Source organism: Musca vetustissima, unplaced genomic scaffold (genome assembly GCF_032173495.1).
Source record: "Musca vetustissima isolate MV318-11 ecotype Yass unplaced genomic scaffold, APGP_CSIRO_Mvet_v1 utg18358, whole genome shotgun sequence".
NCBI lineage: Eukaryota > Metazoa > Arthropoda > Insecta > Diptera > Muscidae > Musca > Musca vetustissima.
This window is the reverse complement of record NW_026879644.1, coordinates 6,271-27,332: the sequence shown is the minus strand read 5'-3', so window position 1 is coordinate 27,332 and position 21,062 is coordinate 6,271. Positions and strand designations below refer to the sequence as shown.

General features: G+C 34.8%; 1 long non-coding RNA gene across 1 annotated transcript; it reads right to left on the bottom strand.

Moving 5' to 3' along the window:
• Window positions 1-5,658: 5,658 nt before the first annotated feature.
• LOC133324681 (uncharacterized) lies at window positions 5,659-6,353 on the bottom strand. Its single transcript, XR_009754135.1, has 2 exons — window positions 6,066-6,353; window positions 5,659-5,813 (listed from the first exon to the last, which is right to left on the bottom strand). It is a non-coding gene; the product is annotated as an uncharacterized LOC133324681 (long non-coding RNA).
• Between the last annotated feature and the right edge of the window lie 14,709 nt (window positions 6,354-21,062).

Here is a 21,062-nt window from a genome sequence, read left to right as displayed (position 1 = left end):
ATAAAATACACATCCTTTATTTAGGCCATGGAAAAAGTGACTTATACAGAACAAGGAAAAACATATTTAACCCGTAAGAACAGTAGTAAAGTCGGACTGGGCCGACTATATGATACCCTTCACCACATTGGGTATATTCCTCATATGTATCCTAACGGACGTCGCCTTTTCGAAGGCACATTGACATGAAATTGAGCGAACTTAAATATGTGATATTTAGCTATATACAAACCGACTAACATCAATCCCTACACATGTCATTCTGCAACCTAAGTCCTAAATTTTGTAAATAGGTTTAAAGCAAAATTTACACACGCTATTTGGTATGCTTCCCTGTTTAAAATATAATATGAATCAGGCATCCATTGATTATTTGGTGTACAATCAACATAATTAAGTCGAAATTATGCATGGAAGCTTTGATATATCTAAATCTGAACCGATTTCAAGGATACTTGCCAAACTTTGTGTCTTTAGTGCACAATTTACATTGAATCGGACGAAAATATATATGGGAGCTATATCTAAATCTGAACCGACTTTCACGAAACTTCTGGACCTATTTCAGTACCCTATGCCAAGTTTCGTGTAAATCGAAAGGTATATGGGGACTTTGGGGTCCCATTTACCTTAAATCGGACGAAAATATATATGGGAGTTATATACAAATATGACCCGATTTTCTTGAAACTTGGCACACGTCATTCTTGACTTAATTCAGTACAATATGCAAAATTTCGCGCCAATCGAAAGATATATAGGGACTTTGATGCCCCTTTTACCTTAAATCGGACGAAAATATATATGGGAGCTATATCTATATCTGGACCGATTTTCACGAAACTTAGCACACATCATTCTGGACCTATTTCAGTACCCTATGCCAAGTTTCGTGTAAATCGAAAGGTATATAGGGACTTTGGAGTCCCATATACCTTAAATCGGACGAAAATATATATGGGAGGTATATACAAACATGACCGGATTTTCTTGAAACTTGGCACACGTCTTTCTAGACTTAATTCAGTACTATATGCAAAATTTCGAGCCAATCGAAAGATATATAGGGACTTTGGTGCCCCTTTTACCTCAAATCGGACGAAACCATATATGGGAGCTACATCTAAATCTAAACCGACTTTGGCGAAACTTAACACACGTCATTTTGGGCCTAATTCAGTTCCATATGCCAAACTTCGTGCAAATCGAAAGATATATAGGGACTTTGGTACCCCTTTTACCTTAAATCGGACGAAACTATATACGGGAGCTATATCTAAATCTGACCCGATTTTCTCAAAACTTGACACACATCATTCTAGACTCAATTCAGTGCACTATGCAAAATTTCGTGCAAATCGAAAGATATATAGGGACTTTAGTGCACCATTTACATAAAATCGGACGAAACTATATACGGGAGCTATGTCTAAATCTGAACCGATTTTCAGGAAACTTGGCACACATCATTCTGGTCCTAGTTCAATACTCGATGCCAAATTTCGTGCAAATCTAAAGATAAATAGGGACTTTGGTGACTTTTTTACCTTAAGTCGGACGAAACTATATATGGGAACTATATCTAAATCTGAACCGAATTTCAATAGGGTTCGTCCTTGAGCCAAATAAGTGACTTGTGCCAAATTTCATCCCAATCAAATTGTAAATGCGATCTGTACTTTGTTTACAATTTAACATCAACAGACGGGCGGACGGACGGACATGCATAAATCGACTTAGAAAGTGATTCTATGCATATTCGCAAAAGGAACCATGTGCCTATCTCATTCCCATTTTGCCTGTTACAAATATATGCAAATAATACCCTGTACCACAGTGTGGTGAAGGGTATACAAATACACGCCTTATACAGAACAAGGAAAAACATATTTAAAAATCCACGTCTTATACAGAAAATGAAAATAATTATTTTATAAATCCACTCCTTATATAGGCCATGGAAAAAGTTTTTTAAAAAATCTATGCCTTATATAGATCATGATAGGAACCTCTATACCCAAAAAAGTTCAAAATATCCCATATATTGACCATTTCATTGGCAACGTTTTTGCCCAGTTATTTTTTTTATTCCATATTTTTTATTTACACAAATCATCGCTGCCTGTGGTAGCGATGGTGTGTCATGAACTTAACCGATCAGCAGCACTACATGACCAAAATTGCAAATATTATTATTTTTTAAATTAAATAAAGTTGTGGTATTAATTTTTGCCATTGCCATTGCTGCGGAATTTTTTTTCACGATTTCTGCTGCTGCATCATCATCAGCATAGCCGACCAATGATAACTGGAAAATTGTTTTGGTAGTTGTTTGGTTATTGGTTACGGGTATTGTTTTAAACTGCTTGTGCGATGTGGTATTTGTGTAAATATGTGAGTGGATGTGTGTGTGTGTTTGTTTGTTTTTTGATTTACAGTCGAATATATTTATAACGAACTTATTACGAATATTTTGTGTGGGCCAGGAAGAAGATATTTATGGGGAAAATATGGAAATTGTTTGTTTAAAGAATGTGTGTATGTGTGTGTGGTTGATGTAGAGATGTATGTTCGTAACTGTCTGCGTGTATTTGTTTGCCTTTTTGTTTCGTGTTTTTTTGTTGTTAAATTTTTTCAATAGGAAAATTATATGATTAAATATTTATTTTAAATTATTTCGATTTTTAATTAAATACGCCATTTGTTGTTTTTATTTTTTATTATATATGTGGTTTTATTTATTTATTTCTTTGTTTTTTTTTTAATTATGTTTATACAGTCTTATTAACTAATCGAAACTAAACTAATTTTTAACTACCAGTTATACTAAGAAGTTATAGGAGTTTTGCGTTTTTTTTAATGTCATTTTTTTTAATATTAAAAAATCTCATTTGTTTAATGAGATTTTTTTTATTTTAATAATATTTTGATGATTTGTTGCTAACTCAAAGTTTATTATTGTTTATTATTATTTTTTGCTTGTTTATATGTTTCTTTTATTATATTTTTAAATTATGTCCCATCTGGGACCTTATTATTGCGCCAATTTAATATATATCTGTCGCTCCTCTTCTTCTTCTGTAAAATTGTAAAAATTATTAAATTTCGTTTTATTCATTTTTTTTGTTTTTTTATTTGATTTTAATACACTAAATATTGTTGGGATTCATGTTTGGTTTTGTTGTTGTATATTCTATTATTAGACACATTTATAAATATTTTTTTGTCAATTTTGTTTTCGGTTTTATTGTGTGTTTTTTTTTAATAAAAATATGACATGGTTACATACGTAGATAAACATATATAAGAAAAATAATATCTATTAGAGGTCTTTGGAAAACATATTTAACAAATACAGGCCTTATATAGCTCCTGAAAAAATTATTTAAAAATCCATGCCTTATATACAGGGTGAGATAAAACAAGTGAAAAAGCGTCCGGGCCGAACTTTGGATACCCTCCACCATAAATATACTACCAGGTACTAGAAATGAAAACTAGGGAACATACGAAAAAGTGGACCTATACTACTCATTGTGGAATCTCCCACCAAGGGCTAGGCCTAAATGCGGACTATAGTTCATATATAGTTCATTATCGAAACTTACGTTCTAGTTATTTATGTCGATATCCTCCGCAGGCGCAATGATAACTATTTAAATATAAACAAGTGAAAAAGCGTTAAGTTCGGTCGGGCCGAACTTTGGATACCCTCTACCATAGACATACTGACAGGTATTAGAAATGCAAATATAGGGAACATATTCAAAAAAGTGGACCTATACCGATATGTCTAAAAACGGATTGTGTAAACCATAATGTAAACAATAATACAAATTTCAGAAATTTTTAATTGATAATACAAATTCGAAGATGGGGAATATCTTTCCACTCTTTCTGAAACCTCCACAAAGGGGCTAGATCTAACTGCGGCTATAGTTCATTATCGAACATTACGTTCTATTTTTTTATCTCGCTATCCTCCGCAGGTGAAATGATTACAACAGAGTGTTAGAACCAAACTCAAAACGTGGAACAAATCAGTTAACTATTTTTATATAAAAAAGGGGGTTATATGAGGACTATCCCAAAAAGTGGGCGAATATTAATAATTTTTGGTAGAGTGATTTGTTACCATATACGACTACAAAATACGGAATTGCAGCAAATTCGGTTGAGAAACGCGCTCAAGGACCCCAAAATACCGAAAATTGGGGGTACCCTTATATGGGGGCTATCCGAAAAATGGACCTATATTCATAATTTTTGTGGAGATATTTGGAACCTATTAAAACTCAAAATACTAAATTACAACTAATTCGGTGTAAAAATACGATAAAAAAAACCCCCCCAAAATACTGAAAATTAGGAGGTACCGTTATATGGGGGCTACCAGAAAAAGTGGACCGACATTTATAATTTTTAGTGGACATATTTGGTACCCAAAAAGAAACCAATGTACTAAATTTCAGCGAATTAGGTTGAAAAGCGCGCTCAAGAACCCCAATTCCTTCAAAAGATAGCGTGATTACAACAGGTGGACATGACTAGATCGTCTTAGAATTTTACCCTGATCAGGAATATATATAAGTTATAGGGTCGGAATGACAAAATTAATATACCCTCCATACTATGATGGAGGGTATAATAATATCTATTAGAGGTCTTTGGAAAACATATTTAATAAATCCACGCCTTATATAGCTCCTGAAAAAAAAAACATATTTAAAAAATGCCTTATACACAGGGTGAGATAAAAAAAACTGCAACAAAGTCAAAATCCATAATTTTTACATTTTTATAACCTACACAACTATGTAATCAGGGTATTATAGCTTTGTGCAGCCCCAAAAGTTTGTAACGCCGCGAAATATTGGTCCTACACCTACCTTTAAGTATAACGATAGTCACATCTCGTCTAGCTGAGTCGATCAAGATATGTGTGTCCGTCCGTTTGTCTGTCCATTATAATTTGTACACACGATACAGGCCACAGGACCAATCTTCACGAAATTGTTTTTTGGAAAGATCAGTTAATATTAAGGTGGTAAAATGGACCAAAAACTTTATTTTTGTCTGATTTTCTGGTCGCTTCAGAGGCCGCAATTATGGTCCAAACGTCGCGAATTTTTGCACGGAGAAGGGGACCAATCTTCACGAAATTTTGCATGTAGGATGGGTTCTGGCCAATGAAGACCCCTATTGTTTTTGGAAAATATCAGTTAATATTTAGGGGATGAAATGGACCAAAAACTTTATTTTTGTCTAATTTTCTGGTCGCTCCAGAGGCCGCAATTATAGTCCAAACATCGCTTGGAGAAGGGGATCGGGCCAAAGAATAAGCATGCCTGTTTTGATGAAGATCGGTCAATATTTAGCGGGTTAAATGGACCCATACTTTTGTGTGAAAAAAGACAAAATTTGTAATCTATGGCATATGTATTTAGACCCGAAAAATTGATAGTATATCCAAGAGGAGTTGTTGGCCTTTAAATTGATACCAACTATATTGTCGCATGTGCTCGGATGCGGAAGTTACACTTACATATTTAAATATTACCCATTCTTGGAATATAGATCTGCAGAAAGTTAGAGTTCCATGGTAGTTGTGTAGGGTATCATATCGTCGGCTCGGTCCGACTAGACTGCTCCGCTCACTACTTTTTTTAATTTTTTTTTGAATGAAAGCAAAAAATGTCGGAAATAGCATCACATTTTAGAATAAGTTTAGATTTGTTCGAATTGGTCACCTTTGACACGAATTATGGCCTTCAAAGGTCAATGAAACCGTCACGCACTGTCGGAATGTTGCTCTGCGGTATTTTAGCCCATTCCCGGCGAAGAGCGTGCTTGAAGTGATCGACACTTTGGTATTTTTTAGTGCCAACCTTGCTTTCCAAAATACTCCAGACGCAATAGTCCAACGTATTGGTATCCGGAGATTTTGGTAGCCATTGTGTGCTGGAAATGAAGCGAGGAACCTCATTTTGTAACAATTCTTTGGTGGTGCGTGTGGAGTGCGATGGAGCTGAGTCCAGTTGAAATGTCCAAGGTCTCCGCACAACATTTTTGCGTGCTCAAGGCTTTAATACACCCTTCAGAATATTTTCGCGATAATATTCGGCTCTTATGTTGATGACACGGTCGATTAATACGAGCGGAGTGTGACCATCGGCTGTTATGGCAGCCCACACCATCACCATGATCGGCGCATGAGTTCTGTTAGCCAATCGAAGGTCAGCTGACCTCTTTGGCAAGTAAACACGATCATTTGGTCTCGTTAGAAACTGCTGGGCAACGAATGTTTTTTCATCGGAGAAAACCAAATTCGGCATTTCGCCACTTTCGGCCAGGCGAAACAACTCTTTAAGCTCTGCTGCCAAATATACACAAATCACACTATCGCCCTTGAATTCCATCATGAATAACTTTTTTACTGGAAAATTCTCACCAAAATGTTTTTTACGCTAGTAAACAATATAATGAGCTGTCACTGGAATTATTTTAACAGCTGTCGGGTGAGTGGCTTAGAAATGGCAGCAGTATGAAGTTGGTTGCAGTCTTTTCATCTCACCCTGTATAGACCAGGGAATTGTTTTTTAATCCACGCCTTATAAAAACCTTGGTAGATATTATTTAAAAAATCCACGCTCTCTATATTTTTTAATAATTTACACCCTCTATAGGCAATGGAAAAAATAATAAAATTTTTTTTTAAAAATACACGCCAGTCCATGGAAGTAATTTTATAAAAAAACCCCTGGCCAATTTAGTCGTTGCAAAACAAAAAGTTATTTAAACTAAATTGAAATTGTTTAAATCACCGAGTTCTTTTTAAATTGTCTCCCTTCTTTTTTAACCATTTAAATCATTTGTTTTTTTTTTATAATTTCATTTGAGATTAGCTGAATATCTGCTGTTGTATTTTTGTTGTCCTTCAGTTTATTAAAACTGACATTTATCTCTTCATGCTCAGTGGGTCATACTTAATACGCTGTGTAACGAGTAATCAAACTATTTATTTAAACCCCAACAAAAAAACTATCAAAAAAAAAGCTACCATGAAATTGAAATTTTTAATAACAATTTAAGCCTTTTGCTCATTTTTGCATTACATGTCAAAAACAGCAGAGAAAATGGAGAAGAAAAAACAAATATTACCAAAATATCCTTTAAACAAATTGTAATCGATATTTATTACATTTTAGCCATGTCATATTATTGAATAAAAAATGTTACTATTTTGCAACTGGACAGTGGTTCAAAATCAACAATTTCGAAATAATTTAAAATACATATATCTTGGAATAAATATTTTTTAGAAAGCGATGCGTCATATTGTCCATGAAAGGTCCTTTTTTAACGTCGAAAAGAATCCGCTCCTTACAATTTTTTATGCTCCGCAAATTAGTCTGGAGAACCACAATTAATAAATTTTCCCTTTTAATTCGATTACAAACCAAATAAAATCAAATAAAGGATTTACCACATATGTATATAGTGATTGTGTTGTTGTTTTTTTCTGTATATATTGTACGTATATGTATTTATGTGTTTTTCATGTTTTTTCATCTTGTGTGTTTATGTATGTATATATTTTTCTTTTGTCATTGATAACGTTATTTTTTTCTGAAAACAAACAAAAAAAAAAGACTTGCATTTATTTCTGAAACACTCAATTTCGAATTACAACATGTAAAAATCATTTCATATTTAAATCCGTAGACACATCAATTATTGAATGCTGAAATAGAGAAAAAAGACAAAAAGAGAAAATTAAAAATAATGAATTATTATTGCCGTTTTTGTTGCAAAGTAATCTAAATACTAGGGTGGATCTACAAATATTAAACAAAATAAAAAAATATATTATTTAAATCAGTCCTTATAAAGCCCTTGGAAAAATGAATTAAAAATCTACGACTTATATAGCCCTTGGAAATCCAAGGAAAAAATAATTTAAACCAGTAAGGAAAGTAGTAAAGTCGGTCGGGGCCGACTATATTTTAGCCTTCACCACTTTGGTTATATTCAACAGATGGAATCCTAAAAGGCGTCTAAGAACCATTAACATGAAATTAAATATGTCATTCTACCACCTATACTATATTTTGGTCAGATATAAAGTTGCTTCTTACAATGGGACAAAATTACGAAAATATATATAAATATATTTAAAGCAAAATATCGATATCTAAACTGATTTCATCGAAACTTCTCACATGTTAGCTTACACTTATTTCAGAATGTTTTGTGCATTCGCCAACATTTTGAGTTGTTCATTTACTTATAAATCCAAATTTCGTGAAAATTGAAGGATATATAGATATTTTGGTGCATTATTTACATGAAATCGGATGAAAATATGTATGGGAGCTATATCTAAATCTCAACCGATTTTCGCGAAATTTAACACACATCGTTTCGGACTTAATTCAGAACGCTATGCCAAATTTTGTGCAAATCGAAGGATATATAGGGACTTTGGTGCATTATTTACATGAAATCGGATGTAAATATGTATGGGAGCTACATCTAAATCTGAACCGATTTTCGAGAATTTTAACACACATCGTTCCAGACTTAGTTCAGAACGCTATGCCAAATTTCGTGCAAATCGGAAGATATATAGGGACTTTGGTGGACCATTTACATAAAATCGGACGAAAATATATATGGTAGCTATATCAAAATCTGAACCGATGTTCACGAAACTTAACACACATCATTCTATACCTTATTCTGTACGCTATGCCAAATTTCGTGCAAATCGAAAGATATATAGGGACTTGTAAGCCCCATATACCTTAGATCGCACGAAAATATATATGGGAGCTACATAAAAATCTGACCCGATTTTCTCGAAACTTGGCACACTTCGTTCTAGACCTAATTTAGTACTCTATGTCAAATTTTGTGCAAATCGAAAGGTATATAGGGACTTTGGTGCACCATTTACCTTAAATCGAAACTATATATGGGTGCCATATCTGAATCTGAACCGATTTTGCTCAATTTCAATAGGGTTCGTCCTTGGGCCAAATAAATTAGCTGTGCCAAATTTCATTCAATTCGAATCAAAAATGCGACCTGTACTTTGTTTACAATTTAACATCTACAGACGGACAGATGGACGGACGGACATGCATAAATCGAATTAAAAAGTGATTCTATGCATATTCTCAAAAGGAACCATGTGTCTATCTCGTTTCCTTTTGCCTGTTACAAACATTTGCACAAAGACATAATACCCTGTACCACAGTGTGGTGAAGGGTACAAAAAATCACGCCTTATGAGGTCCTTGCAAAAAATTATTTCAAAAATCCATGTATAAAGTCCTTGGAACAAATTATTTAAAAACCAGTGAGTAGAGCAGTATAGTCGGGCGGGACCGAGCTTACGATATCCTACATAACTATCACGGAGCTCTAACTTTCTGCGGATTTTTATTCCGAACCTGGGTAATATTTCGTGATATTTGCACCCTCTTGCCCGATTAGACATCAAGAGAAACTCTTCCTTACACTGACATATTTTCCGAATATTACTAATATTCAGTACAGCCGTTATAATTAATTGTCCAGATTCACTTCACCGTGGGTTGTGTTGCGATGTTCGTCATATAATTGTGGCCGATAGATCGAGTCAAAAAACACAAAAATATTAAGTTTTCGGGCCACTTTACTCAAAATTAGTATCTGATCATCATCGAAAATTATAGGCGTTGTTCTTGATCATAGGTAGAACCTCATGGAACATTTCAAAACGATCACCGCTATATTCCCGTCCTCTAGTGTGGTAATGTTTTACTAAATAATATATGAATACGTAAGCTCCTGAAAATATTTACGTGTAACTCTCACATCCGAGTACATACGACAATGTAATTGGTATCAATTGGAAGGCCAACCACTCCTCTTGGATATACTATCAACTTCTCGGATCTATGTCCTACAGGGGTTAAACTATACGCTATAGAATATAAATTTTATAATTTTTCACACAAAAGTCACGGTCCACTTGACCCGCTAAATATTGATCGATCTTTATTAAAACAGGCCTGCTTATTCTTTGGCCCGATCCCCTTCTCCGTGTAAAATTTTGTGATGTTCGGACCATAATTGCGGCCTCTAGAGCGACCAGAAAACCCGACAAAAATTAAGTATTTGGTCTATATCATCCCCTAAATATTAACCGATCTTTACCAAAAACAATAGGGGCCAGAACCTATCCTACATGCAAAATTTCGTGAAGATATGACGATCGGTATACTTAAAGGTGGGTCTAGAACCAATATTTCGCGGCGTTACAAACTCTTGGGGCCGCACAAAGCTATAATACCCAGACAACATAGTTGTGTAGGGTATAAATACACGCCTTATCCATGCCATATATAGTCCAAAGAAAAATTCATTTAAAAAATTCACGCCTTATGTAGCCCAGAGAAAAAATATTTCAAAAAATCAACACCTTGTATAGCATATATAAAAAAGAATATCTAAAAAAATCCACGACCAATATTTACATTGGAAAAAATATATAAATATACACGCCCTATAAATCCCACGGAAAACATTTTCAAAAATCTGCTTTTCAAATTTGGTCCTTGAAAAAAGTATGTATGAAATCCTAGCCTTGGTCCTTGTGCTATATGTTGGCCTTGGAAGTTTGGCTATATCCTCACTCAATCAATTGTATATTCTTCCCATATACATAAATAATTTCCGCAAAAATAAAATATGCCCTCCAACCCATGTCCCGATGTTATAAAAAATATATAATTTATTGCATAGCTTATTTTCATTTGTTTTATAATAGCAGACAATAACTAGAATGTAACAGAACAAAAAATAAAAAAAAATAATAAATTATGAATTTTATTGAATGGCATATAAAATATGACCATACTCCTCCCATATGCCCCCCATCCCTATCTACTTACCTTTATTTGGTTATTCTAAACTCCATCTCTCTTTACGTCTTATTTACTTGGTTTGTTTGGCTGGAATGAGGGGAGGTTCCATTTTTCTCTCTCCCTAGAGAAACAAAAACGAACCCCTTTTGCGATATTCCTGTATTCATGGGGAAGGCGATATAAAAAGGACACATGGATGGTTTGGGGAATGGCTGGAGGCCAAGTTAATGGGTGATACGTTTTAGCGGTTTAACGACTTTTGCTATACAAACATTGAAGGTAAATACGTTGCTATGTGTTGGTGTGTACGCGTGTGTAAATCTGCATGAGGATGATGTCGTCGCTGACGATTATGTTGATGATATTTTTTGTTTTGTTTTGGTTTCAACTGCTGTTTCCCTTCCCTTTTCGTCATCGGTTCGCCAGGCATGGTCCTGTTTAGTAGCCCGTTGCATCGAACAAATCCGGCAATACCAATGGCGGACAATTGTGTGGACTGCAGGTGACTCGGGGTGTGTCATCGATGGTCGAACCATCGATACATATGCATTGTAAACAATTGCCGGTATCCTGGGGTAACACATCGCCGATTTTATAAAGTGTACCTGCAAATGATGGCAAGAACAGAACAGAGCAGAAGAAATTGAGATTAATGTATTTTTCAGATTTCAAATTGATGTTGTAGAGCGTGGTGACGTTCGCATTGGCAGTATGAATGGAAAAAACGAACAGCTACAACAACAAAATGTACATTTGATGAAAAAAACTATTTTTTGTTCTGATTAAAAATGTCCACTTCATTGACGATGGTCTGAAGTAGTTAAAAATTTGCGTGCAGTGACACAGCCAATACCCAAAAATCATTGAAATGTAAGAAATCGTTTTGAAATGTTGTGTACAGTAGCAAAAATATTCGATGCACAAATTTTTGTAATTATAAAGCAATCAAAGCAAACTACATTGGAACCAAAGTAGAATCACAAGAAAAAATTTAAATGAAATAAATGATATCCGACGCCTGCTGTAAGGCTTGAACAAAGTTATTTAAAAATCCACGCTTCATAGAGTCGTTTGAAAAAAAAAATATTTAAAAATTCACGATTTATAGGAGCTGTGAAAAACTCTTCTTTAAAAATCCACGATTTATAGGAGCTGTGAAAAACTCTTCTTTAAAAATCCACGTATTAAAGAATCCTTGACAAAATATTCTTTAAAAAGTCCACGCCTTGTATAGGCCTTGAAAAATATTCTTTAAAAAGTCCACGCCTTGTATAGGCCTTGAAAAATATTCTTTAAAAAGTCCACGCCTTGTATAGGCCTTGAAAAATATTCTTAAAAAAGTCCACGCCTTGTATAGGCCTTGAAAAATATTCTTAAAAAAGTTCACGCCTTGTATAGGCCTTGAAAAATATTCTTTAAAAAGTCCACGCCTTGTATAGGCCTTGAAAAATATTCTTTAAAAAGTCCACGCCTTGTATAGGCCTTGAAAAATATTCTTTAAAAAGTCCACGCCTTGTATAGGCCTTGAAAAATATTCTTTAAAAAGTCCACGCCTTGTATAGGCGTTGAAAAAATATTCTTTAAAAAGTCCACGCCTTATATAGGCCTTGAAAAAATATTATTTAAAAAGTCCACGCCTTGTATAGGCCTTGAAAAAATATTCTTTAAAAAATTCTCGCCTTTTATAGACCATGAAAAATATTATATGTTGTCAGGGTATTATAGCTTTGTGCAGTTCCAAGAGGTTGTAACGACGCGAAATATTGGTCCTAGACCCACCTTTATGTATACCGATCATCATATCTCGACTAGCTGAATCGATCAAGACATGTGTGTCCGTCCGTCCGTCCGCCTGTCCATTCTAATTTGTAAACACGATACAGGCCACAGGTGTGGACCAATCTTCACGAAATTTTACATGTAGGATGGGTTCTGATCAATGAAGACCCTCTATTGTTTTTGGAAAAGATCGGTTAATATTTCGGGGATGAAATGGAGCAAATACTTAATTTTTGTCGGTTTTTCTGGTGGCTCCAGAGGCCGCAGTTATGGTCCGAACATCGTGAAATTTTACATGGAGAAGTGGATCGGGCCAAAGATTAAGCTTGCCTGTTTTGATAAAGATCAATATTTAGGTCAATATTTAGCGGGTCAAATGGACCCTTTTCTGTGTGAAAAATTGCAAAATTTTTATTTTGGGGTGTATATACTTGCTCCTGAAGGACACATACCCGAGAAGTTGATAGTATATCCACGCCTTGAGTTGCCCTTTGATTGTGTTTTTATATTATTCCCAGGCAGTTCTAAATAAACATTAATATTCTGTCCAACAAAATTTCTTGTTCGTGACCCAAAAACAACAATTGACACTCCACTAAATTTATTCTCAGTACATCTGCAGTCGGAAAATGTCAATATAATCGATAGCTACATTCTTGTATACTAAATGGAGGCTTGACCTTTTTCAAAAAATTTTGTATTCGATTTGTGCTTAATCATGCATAACATTAACTAACTACCTCCGTTTGAGTGTGTATGTGTGTGTGTGTTTCGGAATGTTGCCTCAAATAACTTACAAATTAGAATAATTCGACGGACTGTTCGGAGAACTTTTCTAGAATTTTAAATTTTTTATCCTTGCTAAAGGATTTTAGCATTTGAAATTTGAAACACCCAATAGTCATGGGAGGTGGTACACGTACATACAATGGCATACCAATAGTCATAGAAATATCTACACACATACATATTTCTGAGAATGTTTTACATGACATTTCCATTTCCCCCTTTTTTCGCTTTAACACTTTTAAGTGCGGAAACCTTTGGGCAACATGCGCTAAAACAAACAGAGAAACAAAATAGAAAAATTTCTACAACAACAATAACAACAAAACACTACAACGAACAGTAACTATGAAATGTAGGTGATGTATGTGTTAGTACAGAGAATATATCTCGAGGAATTTAGTTTGTAACAGAGAGGGTTGCCAGATCGATTTTTTTGTAATTTTTTTTGGGAAGCATGGGTATTTCAGCATTTTTTAATAAATTCTCACTAGGATTTACACCTCTTTAAAAATTGGATTCGGGATTATGGTCAGATCCCTAAATAATAAATATTGTAATACGAAGGTTAAATAAATAAATTTATAAAGTCATCCTCTTCACATTTTCTCCCTGATTTCCCTTGCCCACCATCTGGCAATCTTCCTTGCCATATATGTAAATATAATTTCCAGTGACCGGTTAAGAGCTCGGAAAAAAGGTCGACAGTGAAAAGATTTTGATGTCATCTTGAAGTAGAAAGATGTATGTATGGATGCATGTACTTGACAACGAAATCGTATGCAAACCACTTTTCAAAAATGTCCATTAGTGGACGTGCAGACCTTTGGCCTTTTGAAGGAGATCTTTTTGTTCGCTTAAGTTTTCTCCTTCAGCTCACATATGATTTTATACGTGTGTACGTACGTATCAAGAATCTTCTTCATCATATTGTAAAATATTTAGAACACTCAGATAAACATTGACTACAAATATCTTCACGTAGATTAGGCAAAGAAGAAAAATAAGTTCGACAAAACCAAAGGTCAATGTTGACTACCAAATGGGAATGGACAAGATATTTAAACTTGACTTTAATAGCAAACATGGTTATTTTTTCAAGGCCTATACAAGGCGTGGATTCTTTAAAGATACTTTTTTTCAACGCCCATCTATACAAGGCGTGGATTCTTTAAGGAATATTTTTTCAAGGCCTATCTATACAAGGCGTGGATTTTTTAAAGAATATTTTTCGAGGCCTATCTATACAAGGCGTGGATTCTTTAAAGAATATTTTTTCAATGCCCATCTATACAAGGCGTGGATTCTTTAAAGAATATTTTTTCAAGGCCTATCTATACAAGGCGTGGATTCTTTAAAGTATATTTCTTCAAGGCCCATCTATACAAGGAGTGGATTCTTTAAAGAATATTTTTTCAAGGCCTATCTATACAAGGCGTGGATTCTTTAAAGAATATTTTCCAAGACCTATACAAGGCGTGGATTTTATAGTTTTCAAGGCCTATACAATGCGCGCATTTTTTTAGGAATATTTTTTCAAGGCTGATACAAGGCGTGGATTTTTTAAAGAAAGGCCTTATAAGACGTGGAGTTTTTAAAGAAAGGCCTTATAAGGCGTGGATTTTTTAAAGAAAGACCTTATAAGGCGTGAATTTTTTAAAAAAGCCCTTATAAGGGGTGGTTTTGTAAAAAAGGCCTTATAAGGCGTGGATTTTTTAAAAAAGGCCTTATAAGGCGTGGATTTTTTAAAAAAGGCCTTATAAGGCGTGCATTTTTTAAAAAAGGCCTTATAAGGCGTGCATTTTTTAAAAAAGGCCTTATAAGGCGTGGATTTTTTAAGGAATATTTTTTCAAGGCCTTATAAGGCGTGGATTTTTTAAGGAATATTTTTTTAAAGGCCTTATAAGGCGTGGATTTTTTAAATAAAGGCCTTATAAGGCGTGGATTTTTTAAATAAAGGCCTTATAAGGCGTGGATTTTTTAAAGAAAGGGCTTATAAGGCGTGGATTTTTTAAAGAAAGGTCTTATAAGGCGTGGATTTTTTAAAGAAAGGCCTTATAAGGCGTGGATTTTTTAAATAAAGGCCTTATAAGGCGTGGATTTTTTAAAGAAAGGGCTTATAAGGCGTGGATTTTTTAAAGAAAGGTCTTATAAGGCGTGGATTTTTTAAAGAAAGGCCTTATAAGGCGTGGATTTTTCAAAGAAAGGGCTTATAAGGCGTGGATTTTTTAAAAAAAATGCCTTATAAGGCGTGGATTTTTTAAAAAATGCCTTATAAGGCGTGGATTTTTTAAAAAAGGCCTTATAAGGCGTGGATTTTTTAAGGAATATTTTTTCAAGGCCTTATAAGGCTTGGATTTTCTAAAGAATATTTTTTCAAGGCCTTATAAGGCTTGGATTTTCTAAAGAATATTTGTTCTAGATCTATAGAAGGCGTGGATTTTTTAAAGAATAATTTTTCAAAGCCCACACAAGGCATGGATTTTGAAAAAATATTCCCCTCATTCTTGGTGGATTGAGAGTCTTATCCTCATTTTTTAACCCATTTAGCTGCAATTCGGCTTTCCAGGTTCTTGAGGTGGAGAAAATTTTAAAATGTTTTTTTTTTTTAATTTGCGTTTGAGTATACCTGCTTAAGTTATATTATGAACAATCTCTTGCATATACCCATCCGACCTATATAGTTTTGTAAACATCGTACATTTGAATTTCATTGTAAAATCTGCTATTATTGGATGAAAGTAATTAAACAACAAAATGTTAAATCCTTAACAAACATAATGAGGAAGCATTACCTTCATGTCCATCTCTTAGCCTAGCATTGAAAAGCTTTTAAAACTCTTAAAGCTGCCAGAGGCACACACAAACAAAAAATCGAAATCAATATCAAGTATTAGGCAAATAAAAACCATTAGAAAGTTAAGTGTTCTCTTAAGCCTTTTTTCGGTTCTTTGTTTAACAACAACAAGAACAAAAACAGCAGTAGTGGCAGTGGCAGCAAAAATAAAAAATCATATTTAAGTACTTAAACCATAAAAATTCCAATGACACCAACCATCCACCCATCCATCCAAACGGCACCCATTGACACCAAAAGAAAAAAAACAGAGTAAGGGTATTGAAGGCTACCTTTTTCCTAGAATGTGCGTACAAATTTTCTTTGTGTGTATGTGTGGTTACACCACAAACAGCTAAAGAACAAAATAAAAAAACGAAGAATGGATTTTTGTTTTACTTGCCTTCTTCTATTGTTGCTTACACACATTTCGCACACTTACCCTCTCACCCACTCTGTATATTATTGTTTACATTCTTTTGCTGTGCGTTCTGCTGTTTTGTTTCCCCCCTTTTCTGAGGTTTACTCAAGACCAACAATTAAGTCAACACAGCAGAAGTTATTTACTCTTTACAGAAAAGAAACCCCTTTGGAAAAAAATTTGCAAAGAAAACGGGTTAAAGAGGGGAAGCGGTTGGGTGTACTGACTTTGCCAAAAGGAGCTCTGAACAGCATCTTAACAATTTTTGGGCCGTGACTACAACACACTTCATATGCTAATAACTTAACGTGTTTGAAATATTAAATATTTAGAAAAGTTGGAAAATGAAGGTTGTGGGATGGCGATATATACACCTGAAGTTATGAAGATGGAGTATAAAAGTATGTATTCATGGAAAAATATTCTTAAAAAAAGTCATCGACTTTATAGGCCTTGAAAAAATTATTCTTTAAAACATCCACACCTTTAAAGGGTCCATGAGAAATATTCAATAAAATATCCACGTTTTAATGAGGCCCATGAAAATTATTCCTTAAAACCCCACTTCTAGACCTTGAAAATATTATTCTTTAACAAATCCACGCCTATCCTTTAAAAAAAATATTTTTTTAATCCACGCCTTTATAGGGTCCATGAAAAAATATTCTTTAAAAAATGCCCCCCTTTATAGGACCCATGAAAAAATATACCCTTCACCACTTTATGGAATATTCTACATATGTATCCTAACAGACGACGCGTTTTTGAACCGATATCTGAACCGATTTCAGGCAAACTTGCCAGAGACTAATTTATATTACATCAGTAATATCAGTCGGCCTAGTTATGGATTTTTTACGAAGCTTAGCAACTTAGGACTTACATAAAATCGGCTATATCTAAATCTGAACCGATTTTCACGAAACTTAGCAAACATCTTTCTAGACTTAATTCAATAGGCTATGACAAATTTCGTGCAAATCAAATAATTTTCAGAGACTTTGGTGCACCAATTACCTAAAATCGGATGAAAATATATGTGGAAGCTATATCTAAATCTGAACCGATTTTCACGAAACTTTGCAAACATCTTTCTACACTTACTTCAGTATGCTATGCCAGAATGCGTACATATGAAATGATTTTCGGGGACTTTGGTGCATCAATTATCTAAAATCGGGCGAAACTATATATGGGAACCATATCTAAACCTGAACCGATTTTCATGAAACTTAGCACACATCGCAAACCGAAAGATATATAGGGTCTTTGATGCACCAATTACCTCAAATAGGACGAAGATATATATGGGAGCTATAACTTAATCTGAACCGATTTTCACGAAACTTGGCAGACATCATTCTAGACCGAATTCATTACGCTGTGCAAAGTTTCGTGCAAATGGAAAGTTTTCCAAGGACTTTAGTGGACTATTCACCTAAAATCGGTCGAAGCTATATATGGGAGCTATATCTAAATTTCACAAATCATTCTAGACTTAATTCAGTACGCTATGCCAAAATTCGCGCAAATCAAAAGATTTCCAGAGACTTTAGTGGACTATTCACCTAAAATCGGGCGAAGATATATAAGGGAGCTATATCAAAATCTGAACCGATTTTCACGAAACTATGCACACATCATTCTAGACTTAATTTAGTACGCTGTGCCAAAGTTCGTACAAATCGAAAGGTATATGAGGACTTTGGTGCACCATTTACCTGAAATCGGAGGAAAATATATATGGGAGCTATATCTAAATCTGAACCGATTTTCACGAAACTTTGCACACATCATTCTAGACCTTATTCATTACGCTGTGCCAAAGTTCGTACAAATCGAAAGGTATATGAGGACTTTGGTGCACCATTTACATGAAATCGGAGGAACATATATGGAGCTATATCTAAATCTGAACCGATTTCCCCCAATTTCAATAGAGTTCGTCCTTGGGCCAAACAAATAAGCTGTGCCAAATTTCATCCAATTCGGATCATAAAAGCGACCTGTACTTTGTTTACAATTTAACATGGACAGACGGACGGACATGCGTAAATCGACTCAGAAAGTGATTCTATGCATATTCTGAAAAGGAACCATGGGTCTATCTCGATTATTTTTGCCTGATACAAACATATGCACAAAGACAGAATACCCTGTACCACAGTGTGGTGAAGGGTATAAAAATCCACATCTCTTCTAGGTCTTAGAAAAATATTCTTTCAAAAATCCACGCCTCATGAGAGACCTTACAAAACATTTTTAAAAAATGTTTCGATTTGAGATTGTTATCTCAAATATTGTGTAGCCAATTTTAATTTTTAACCAATTTTTGCAAACCTCTAATATCTATTTTGGGAACATTTTTTTTTCAAATCTGTTTATTCAATTCCGTATCAAATGCATAAATCTATTTCAATTTCATTTTCCATTTGTGGCTAGAACAATGCGGGCCCATACGCACTGACACACACACACCCACCCATTGACACACACATACAATCTCATATAAATCAATTGAACTTACCCATAACATTGCACTGACGTTCTGGACTTAATGTCGTGCTCGTTGTTGGGGGCGGTGTTGATGGTGCTCCCGACCCTGCTGCTACCGAGGCCTCGGCCCCAGACCTAGTCGCTGTTGAGTTTGACACCAATGACGACTGGCTTAACTTAGAACTATCGCTAAAACTATTGTCCTGATTCTGCTGGCTGGTAGTATTATTACTGTTGATGTTTGTGGTGGTGATGGTGGTGGAGGGGGAGAGGGTGTTTGTGTGGCTGTAGCTCTTGTTATTTGAGTTTGAAATTAACAAGTTGCCACCAACACCACCACCGCCGCCCAAAATTTGTTGCTGCTGCTGTTGTACGGCTGCAGCTACTGCTTCGCCTGATAATGATGTTGGCATATTGCCCTCAACAAAACTGTCATTGTGAGTTGTTGTTGCTGACTGGGAAACAAGCGAGGACAATAGCTCGTTATCCTTGCCATTTGTATTAGAAATTAAATGTGACTTTTGCTGGGAATCCATTTGGACCGGTTGGGTTTGTTTATCATGTTCGGAAGTTTGAAACTGATGCTGCTCCTGTTGGGGCGATATATCGGCAGTTGCCGTTAACATTATATCAATATTTACCACACCACCAATGCCCTGCTCCTCGTTGGAGCTCAATCGACCATCATTATTGTTTCTGTTGTTGTTGTTGTTGCTGTTGTCTTGTTGACTTTTAACACCCGTCCCATGTCGAAAGGAGGGTCTATTGTTATTGTTGTTGGTGTCTTTGTAATTTCGATAGGGATTGCTGAATGGTGAAATGTTGTCATTGTCATTTTCTTTGTTGTTGTTGATGTTGCTGTTATCTATACTCCCAGTGGATGAAAAAGCATTTGGGCCATTGTTGTTGTTATTGAAATTTATGTCATATTTTAGATTCCCGCTGTTCGCCAAATCCTCACCATCACCAGCAGCTGCATTTGGCGGAAATGTTAACGTTTTTGTGGTGCTACCCTGCATTGGTGGTAGCATTGCGGCTGCATCGATGTCGATATCAATGTTTTCGTAGTTTTTATCATCGCCCTCGAAATCATCATCGAATGCGGTTGCCTCGCCCAGCATTTGTGGGCCATGGGGCTTCTTGTTCTTTTCCGTCGATGTCAACCAACGATGGAAGGCATCATCTTGATCGTCGGCATCGTCATCGGAAGCAGCTGAGACAGAATCTTTGGGTTGTTCTTGCTGCTGCTGTTGTTGTTGCCTCTGGTTAATGCTTTTGTTAACTTTATCTCTATTGGGTTTACCATAGTCCCAAGGTGAAAATATTTGTTTCTGTTGATTTTTCCGATGAGGGTTTTTTTGTTGTGTCGTTGTTGTTTTATTTGTTTGTATTTTTTGTTTTAAACAAAAGTCATTCCATCGAGAAGGTTGTTTACACAGTACCAGCAGTGGTAGGAAGCCAAAGAAGGAAGGAAAATAGAAAACATACACAGATATTAAATAAATTGAATCGGATTTTAGAAGTTAATTAAAAATAATATTTATGTTAAATACTGAGTGTTAAATAAATAATTATACACATAATTTGTGATAATCTTCGAAAAATATTGGTTTAAAAACCAAGAACCTAAGTCTTGGTCTATTTAAAATATTTGTTCAAAGTTTAAATTTTTTTTTTTTTTTTTTTGGATTTAGTAGTATTTGAAAAAAAAAATATATTTTTTAACAATCTACGTCTTTTTATTGAAATTTAAAAATATTCTGTAAAAAATCCACTCCTGTTGAGGGTCCTTACAAACAATTTTGAAAAAAGTCACACTTCATGCTGT